Consider the following 8,939-nt stretch of genomic DNA (forward strand, 5'->3'; position numbering starts at 1 on the left):
CATTTCATTTCAGAATCACCGAATTGTTACAGCACAGAAAGAGGCCATTCAGCACGTCGTTTCTGTGCTATCTCTCCGTAGGAGCAACTTACCTAGTGCCATTCCCTGGCCTTCTCCCCATAGCCCTGCACATTCTCCCTTTCTCAGATAATAAATCAATTCAATCTTGAAAGCTTCGACTGAACCTGCCTCCACCACACTCAGGCAGTGCATTCCAGATCCTAACCTCTCGCTGTGTGAAAAAAGATTTCCCTCACGTTGCCATTGTTTCTTTGGCCAATCACCTTCAATCTGCGCAGACATACGAATTAGGAGAAGGAGTAGTCCATTCGGCCCCTCGAGCCAGCTCCAAAATTCAATAAGATCATGGTTAATCTGATTGGGACCTCAAGTCTACATTCCAGCCTACCACCCCGATAACCTGCGCTTGTTCTCGGTCTTTCCACCAATGGGAACATTTTTTTCCTACCTACTCTTGCCAGGTCCCTCGTGATTTTGAATACTTCCATCAAATCTCCTCTCAACATCCTCTTCTCCAAGAATAACAGTTCCAACTTCTCCATCCTAACTGAAGTTCCTCAACCCATTACCTGAAGGACGAAATATCCATGTACTCACTATGCCACTGGTGCATATTGTCACCAGAATCAGAGTCCTATCTATCCGTGTGTGCGTGTCAAAGATCAATTTTGCGATCTTTTCATGAGAAACAGATTCACCAAATTATTACCGTCAAACAATTATATTAACGTCTACATTATTTTTCTTTCAGTTATCCGGAGACTGAAAAGGTACATGAAAATGTCAAACCTTATCAAATTGGTGATTATTCAGAACGTAATGTGCAGAATTTTAAATTCAAGTTTAATTTTGCTTATTGCAGACATCACAGTGAAACCAATACAAAACATGGTACGTGAACGGTAATTACCATCATTTGATGTAGTAAGCGTTAATTTTTATTCCTGGCTGATCAAAAACAAACTAAGTATGAAAATACATTTACAATTTTTTTATTCAAATTAATTTGATCTCACGTTTCTGCTGCTACGTGTGTCTTTGTGTGTGTGTGTTTCTGTGTGTTTGTGTGTATGCGTGTGTTTGTCGGTGTGTATGCGTGTGTCTGTCTGTTTGTATGTGTTCATGTGTATGGCATTGTATGACTCTGACCCATCTCTGTCTTCTACTCCCACAGCAACAGCCAATCTACAGCCAACGACACAAGTAAGAGCAATTGGAGAATGAGATGTTTGATATGTGCAATGCTAAGTGGTTCTGATAAACGGTTTCAATAATTCGCCAAACGTTATCTCCAGCGATGGATTTGCTCACTTCTCTACTGTGTTTCCAATATGCTAAATATGCATGTGAAGTTTTTCCCCTGTTACATTTGTTTAGCAAAATGAGGGAAGTGCTTATACAATCCGGCAAAATGAAACCAGGCGTGATCACAATAAATAATGATGCTTAAGGAGGCGTGCCGCGTTCACATTACGCCCTGCATCATTTCTCACCCACACTGATGGGCTGAAAGGCTCCTCTCTATTTTGACTTTAAGGGTTCATAACTTCCCAAAAGACATTGACCCAGAACATTTAAATCGCCCCAAAAATGTACAATGCGGTATTGAATTGACTCAGTCACGGAGTTCATAAATTGCGAGATTAGAAAAGTAGACTTCGACAGTCAGGGTCTTTTTTCAGAACTTTGTGTGTCAAGATGCTTTTCAAGCAGAGTAGAGGAAAATTCACCTTGCAGGACATTATACTGTAGCAGACCTGGAAATATTGGATCATACAATGGATTGCTATTGTGGCAATGTGTTCTATTGGATAGAATTAACGTTTGTCAAACTGATGAACACGAACGTAACGTATCATTTGTGGTGGTGTACGAAAACATATTTTCTCTTCTTATCACAAGCAATTTTACTGATAATGCTTTAGCAGTGTTTCCAACTTGGTAACTCCATGAAACACTAATTCAAACTAAAAGGCAATTTACATTTGTGCTTTTCTACCCAATGCAAACTTAACAATTTCTCATTCCAGTTTATCTGGTATAGTCCACATCTTCACTTCTTTAAGTTCAAGGAGGCACAAGGCGCACAACCGGATTAGTTAATTATTGTCAGATGTGACTTGTCACATTAAACTCTCAAAGGTTCTGCTTTTTTCTGCAGAAACCACCCTTTACTCCAAGATCATTCGGGAAGGTAATAATAACTCCAGTCTTCTGTTCTCTACAAGTATAAACAACTTTCCCCACCAGCTACATTCTATCCCTAAGGATGCACTTGAGGAATGTCTTCTCCCGAAGATAGAGACCATTTGCTCAGCTGTCAGGTTGCCTCCAGCTTCTCCTTGTCTATGAAGTCAAATCTTCCCCAGTCCTGTCTCCATGATTTCCCTGAAACCTGGCCTCAGATTAGGTTCTGCCCATTTCCCCACATTCCTTCCAAATTCATTTCATCCAGGAGGCCTCCTTCTTGATCTCTTGACCTACATTCCCACTAAACACCTGATCATTCCACCTCCATTCCTGGCATTCATTTTAGCCAATATGCGAATGGTTCTATTTACACAAGCACTGTAGCCTGTCTTTCAAAGTCGCTTCCCATCTCAATATCCTATGTTTTATTAACTTATTCATTCACAGGATGTGGGCATTACTGACAAGGCTAGTATTTATTGCACACTCCTAATTGCTCTTGAGAAAAGTGGTACTGGGCATTCCTGAAAAGCAGCAGCCTGTGTAAAGATCTTCCGAGAGTGCTCATAGAGATGGAGTTCTATGATTTGGGCCCAGTAATGCAGAAGTAACGGTTATATATTTCTAAAGGGAGGCAATGGCTTAGTGCTATTGTCGCTGGACCAGAGACCCCAAGGTAATGCCACAGCAGATGTTGGAATCTGAATTCAATTTTTAAAAGTCTTTAAAAGTCTAACGATGACCATGAAACCATTGTTGATTGTTGTAAAAACCCATCTGTTTCATTAATGTCCTTTAGGGGAGGAAATCTGCCGTCCTTACCTGGTCTGGCCTACATGTGACTCCAGACCCACAGAAATGTGGTTGGCTCTTAAACTCCCTCTGAACAAAGGCAATTAGGGATGGGCAATAAATGCTAGCCAGTGACGCCCACATCCCATTAATGAATTTTTAAAAATGCGCACACATGATTACATAAAATATATGGCATAGAAGCAGGCCATTCAGCCCACCGCTTGTACTCCACTCAAGCCTCCTCCCATCTTTCCTCATCTAATTCTATCACTGTAACCCTCTACTCCTTTCTCCCTCGTATGCTTATCTAACTTCCTCTTAAAGGTGTTTGCCATTACCTTTAACCACTCGCTGTGGTAGCAAGTTCCATAGTCACAGCACTCTTTGGGTAAAGAAGTTTCTTTTGAGACTCCTATTGGATTTCGTGGTGACTATCATATATTAATGCCTTCTATCGGCTCTTCCCTCGAGAGGAAGCACTCTAAGGTAAAATTCTGAGGTCCGTGACCTTGGAAATGAATCAAAAAAATCAATAAGTGAGAATGCAGGTACAGAAAGTGATTAGGAAGGTAAATGGAATGTTGTCGTTTATTCCAAGGGGATCCATATATATATAAAAGTAGGGATGTTTTGCTACAGTTGTACAGAACGTTTGTGAGGCCACATCTAGAATACTCTGTACAGTTTTGACCTCCTTATTTAAAAAAGGACATAATTGCATTAGAAACAGATCAGAGAAGGTTCACTCGACTGATTCCTCGGATGAGGTGGTTATTCTATGAGGAATTGTTAGACAGGCTGGCCTGTACCCATTGGAGTTTTGAAGATTGAGAGGTGATCTTATTGAAACATAGAAAATCTTGAGGGTGCTTCACAATGTGAATTCTAAAAGGATGTTTCCCATTCGGGAGAGGTTAGAACGTAGGAGACATGGTTTAAAATAAGGGGTCTCTCGTTTAAAACGGGGATGATGAGAAATGTTTTCTCTCAGAGGGTTGTGAGCCTGTGGAATATCCTTCCCCAAAGTGATCGAGGCAGGGTCATTGAATATTTGTACGGCAGCGCTAGACAGTTTCTTGACTAACAAATGAATCAAAGTGCATTGTGGTAGGTGGGATAGTGGCGTTGAGAGCACAATCAGACCAGCCATGATCTGATTGAATGGTGGAGCAGGCTCAAGGGGCCGAATGGCCTACTCCTGCTCATATTCCGTATGTTCGTATTTTATTTTTGTTCTCTCTATATCCATTCTATCAACATCTTTCATGATTTTAAAGACCTCTATTAGGTCACCACCTTCTATTCTCGAGAGGAATGAGACCCAGCCTCTCAATGCTTTCCTGATATCTATATTCCCACACATTTCTTGTATCATCCCTGAAAATATTCCCTGCACCCTTTCCACTTCCTCTGTCTCCTTTTTATAATATGGCGACCAGACAGACTGTACACTGTCCTCTAAGTGTGGACTAATTAAGGTTCGATGCAGGTTTCACATCACTTCTCTACCTTTTAAATCTATCTGCTCCGTTTGTTTTTTTTTTTATGAACTTCCTTGTCTGCTGTGCAACCTTTATTGATTGATGCCTTTCGACTCCCTTTGTTCCTCTGTCCCATCTGGACTTGCACCTTTCAGTTAATAAGCTTGGAGGCGAGCTTGGGGGGAGTGGTGTTTCTGTGCGCATGCTATCCTTCTTCTAAGTGATAGAGGGCGCAGTATTAGGAGGGGCTGAGAAAGAAGCCTCAGCGAGTTGTTGCAGTGTATCTTTGACATCGTTATCCTTTGAATCGAATGTTCAATCTTCAAACTTCCTTCCCTCATTCAGGCCCATGACGTGCTGTCGCCTCCAAGGTCTGAACCCATCACCCCTCAAGTTAGGATTTGCCTCTGCTACAATGAAAACGACCCCGATCCAAATGCCACTATGAATATAATGCGTTTTTTATCCTCCCTCTAAGTTTTGACAGGTCTGTCACATGGTGCGTCCTCCAGTATTTCCTCTCTATTGTTTAGCTCCGTGGAAGCAATCTCACTTGGCTCACCTATAACCATTTAATTAAACCAGGACATGTCGAGGAACGGCTGGTCTTTCTGGCCACAACCTTCCGTGAGAGTTTGTTAGTATTGTTGAGGAGGTTTGAAACTAACGTGGCGGGAGCAATGGGGGTGGGGGTGGAGGGGAGGATGGACACCAAGATTTAACATCGCAGAGGAAAGATAAGGTGCTCAAAGAATCGGGAGAGACAGGTAGAATAAGAAATGGTAAAACATTAAGCGGGGTCAGAATAAGAGGGTATGCGATATGGTCTAACTTAGATTCACTGTGCTTGTGTGTGAATGCACGAAGTATGGTAAATAATGTTGGTGAACTGCAGGCGGAGATAGCCAAATGAGAATATGATGCTGTGGTGATAAAGGAGACCAAGCTCAAAGATGACAGCACTGGATACCAGATGTTCCTGGATACAAGGCTTTCAGGAAAAATTAGGGAAACAACGGAAGGAGGAGGAATGGCAGTATTGATTGAAGAGAATATTACAATGCTGGAGAGAGAGAATGTCGTAAAAATGTCAAGGGCATAACCTTTTTGGTTAGGAATAAGAAGCAATGGGAATGCTATTACACTACTGGGTGTATTCCATAGGCTTCCGAGTAATAGGAAAGATGTAAAGGAAGATTTGTAAGGAAAGTAGAGGGATGTGCAATTCTATACAGTAGTTATAATGGGGAGTTTTACTCACCCTAATATAGGCTGGAATAGAACTAGAGTAACGTCAGGGAGGAGAAGAGCGTCTGAAGTGTGTTCAGGAAATTGTTCAAGATCGGTATGTTTCCGGTCTAATGAGGATCAAGGCGTTGGTGTATCTGGTTCTAGGAAATAGGGTAGATCAAACAATTAAGTCTCAGTTGGCGAACATTTAAATGATAGTGGCCATAGCTCCATAACTCTTAGTCTACCAATGGGGGGTATCAAGGGGCAATCCAGGATAGAACAAAAAGCAATTGAAGGACGACCAATTTCAATAGGGTGAGAACGGATCTGGCCCAGGTAAATTGGATTGGCAAACAAATCCGTGACGGGACAATGCGCTGCCTGTAAAGAGGATATGGTTTGGGTACAGTCAAGATTCATTTCCACGAGGGGAAAAGGTAGGCTTAAGAAAGCCAGAGTTCCTTAGAGGACGAACGAGAGCGAGAGTAAGCAGAAGCCGAACAAAAGAAGTGAGAACAAGGTTAAACATTGAAGGTTCAGAGGGGAAGTGAAAAGAATAACGGCAGCAAAGAGAGAGTGTAATAAAAATAACGTGGCAGCTGATTAAAAGGAAACCCAAACGTTTTCTATAGGCATATAAATAATAAAATGGTGGTAAAAGGGGGAGTGGGCCGATTAGGGACTAAGAAGGTTTACTGTAGAGACAGACGGCATGGCTGACATGCTAAATTAATACTTTGCCCCTGTCTTCCCCATGGAAGAAAATGCTGAGAAAGTCATAGTGAAACAAAAGGTAGTTCAGAACTGGATTGACTAAATACTGATAAAGTGAAGGCATTAGAAAGTCTGACTGTACTTAAAGTTGATAAGACACCGGGACTGGGTCACGTGCATTAGAGGATGCTGAAGGAAGTAAGGGTGGAAATTGTGGAGCGACCAATCATAGGGGCAGTGTCAGCTGACCGGAGAATTGCAAATGTTACACCCTTTTTAAATGGGGTGGCGGGGAGTGGGCAAGGATAAGCCCAGTTACTACAGATCAATCAGCTTAACATCAGTGGTGGATAAACTCTTGCAAACAACAATCCGAGGCAAAATTGAGTCATTTGGACAAATGTTGATTAATTCAGGGAAGTCAATTTCAAACTTTGCAGGCGACACCACACTTGGAAATATTGTGAACTGTAATGAGATTAGATTTGATCCTCAGGGGGAGATAGGTTGGTGGAATAGGCACAAATGTGACATATAAAATTTAGTGCAGTTAAGCGATATATTTAGGGAGGAGGAAAAAGGAGAGACAATGCAAAATAAGTCATATAATTTCAACTGGGGTGCTGGAGCAGGGTGACCTGTGGTGTAAGTTTCCCTTTATTCTTTCACGGGACGTGGGAATTGTCCATCCTTAATTACCCTTCTGCACAAATACCTGAATGTGGCAGGGAAGGTTGAGAAAAGGGTTAATAAGGCTTCTGGGCTTTTTAAATAGAGATATCGAGTACAAAAGTAAGGAGGTGATTGTGAACATTTGTGAAACACAGGTTCAGCCTCAACTGCAGTATTGTGTCTAATTCGAGGCACCGCACTTCCAGAAGGATGTGAAGGCATTAGTGGGGCGGGGGTGCAGAAAAGATTTACAAGATTGTTTCCAGGAATGGAGGTTTCATTTACAAGGAGAGATTGGAGAAACTGCTGTTCCTCTTATAGAGAACAAGATTGACAGGAAATTTGATAGTGGCATCGAGAATCATGAGTGATCTGGTCAGAGTGGATAGGGAGAAGCTGTCCCCATTGGCAGCAGAGTCGACAACCAGAGGAAACCAATTTCAGGTGAATGGCAAAGGAAACAAAGGCCACGTGGGGGAAAAGATTTTTACACAGGGAATGATTAGAATCGGGAAGGTACTGACTGACAGTGAGGTGGAGACCAATTCAATCGTGTCTTGAACAGGGAGATTGGACAATTCTCTGCAGAGAAAATGTTTGCAGGGTGAGAGAAAAAGAGAAGTGTTGCTGGTTGAGTTGCTCTTGTAGAGATCCGATATGGGCACAATGAGCCAAATAACTCCCATCTGTGTTGTAAACATTCTATGATTCTCCTTCAACATGTATGCCACTCAGGGCTCTACTCATCCACAAACAACTTCGGCCAACCCTGATGATGTTAACTGTTTCTCCAACATGTAAACTTGCCTCTGCATGTTTTTTTTTCCTGATTACTCATCACTCAAGTTCCTTTGAAAGTTTTTCTTCCTTAAGGACGCTACAAACATGCAATTGGACGTGGTTGCATTTACCTGCACTGGGAATTAAATCTAATTTTTATCTCATTGCGATGATCATTAGGCACAATCTAATCTCGGCAGTGATGAAGCTGTCTCCCTGCATTACGCCAAAGTGAACATAAAACAAGAGAGGAAGGCGAAGCCAATGAACTGTGAGACATGTCATGTCGAGTACGCCACCATCAGATGAAGCTGTGGGAAGAAACTTGAAAGACCTCAACAACCTGATCCTCCATAAGCCCAGCCTCGTACTAAGCAATTTTAAACCATATCTAGCACACTAATTACCTTGTTCTCTATTACCCTGCTAATGATTAAACATTTTAAACATGTTAACTATGACTGTGTGTAAAGTTGTTCCTAATTTCCCAGTTGCAGAAGACAGCAACGTTCCAATTAACCAGTCTGCAAAGTCGGTGTGTCCCTTCGAAAATTCTTGGTAATCAGATCTTCATTCTCATGATCAAACTGTACCTTTTACCAGCCTTGGCAAACAGAACAAGGTGGGAAAAGAGGTCTTCTCGGTCATTGCTTGTCGGGGATGTTTAAATTAATGGGTGAAAATTTCATTACGTGAGTATTTCTGGTGAATTCATGAGCAGGTTATTGCAAATACGTTTGCTGTCTTTCTAGGGATTGGATCCAAGTAATCTTCCCCAATGCGGTTACATTGTTGATAACAGGTAGCAATCAATGTGTTGTCTAAAAATGTAAATATGTGACTTATGGTTGACTTAATCAGTTTCTTATGAATATTAAAATACTTAATCTCCTTAAATTGCAGACCATATTTTTCCATTAAGTGTGTGTGACAAATCTTTCAGTTTTGTGCTTGATACTAACTCAGATTCAGTGTCAATAGTCACTTATGTAAGTGGACGTAGAGTTCAGTATAATTAGGAGTAAACAGTTTGATATTGTGTATCAGAGGGAA

General features: G+C 41.6%; 1 long non-coding RNA gene across 1 annotated transcript; it reads left to right on the forward strand.

Moving 5' to 3' along the window:
- Nucleotides 1-880: 880 nt before the first annotated feature.
- Nucleotides 881-8,511, forward strand: LOC144695332 (uncharacterized). Its single transcript, XR_013579933.1, has 3 exons — nt 881-912; nt 1,196-1,224; nt 8,067-8,511. It is a non-coding gene; the product is annotated as an uncharacterized LOC144695332 (long non-coding RNA).
- The last annotated feature ends 428 nt before the right edge of the window (nt 8,512-8,939 follow it).

Source organism: Cetorhinus maximus, chromosome 21, assembly GCF_964194155.1.
Source record: "Cetorhinus maximus chromosome 21, sCetMax3.hap1.1, whole genome shotgun sequence".
NCBI lineage: Eukaryota > Metazoa > Chordata > Chondrichthyes > Lamniformes > Cetorhinidae > Cetorhinus > Cetorhinus maximus.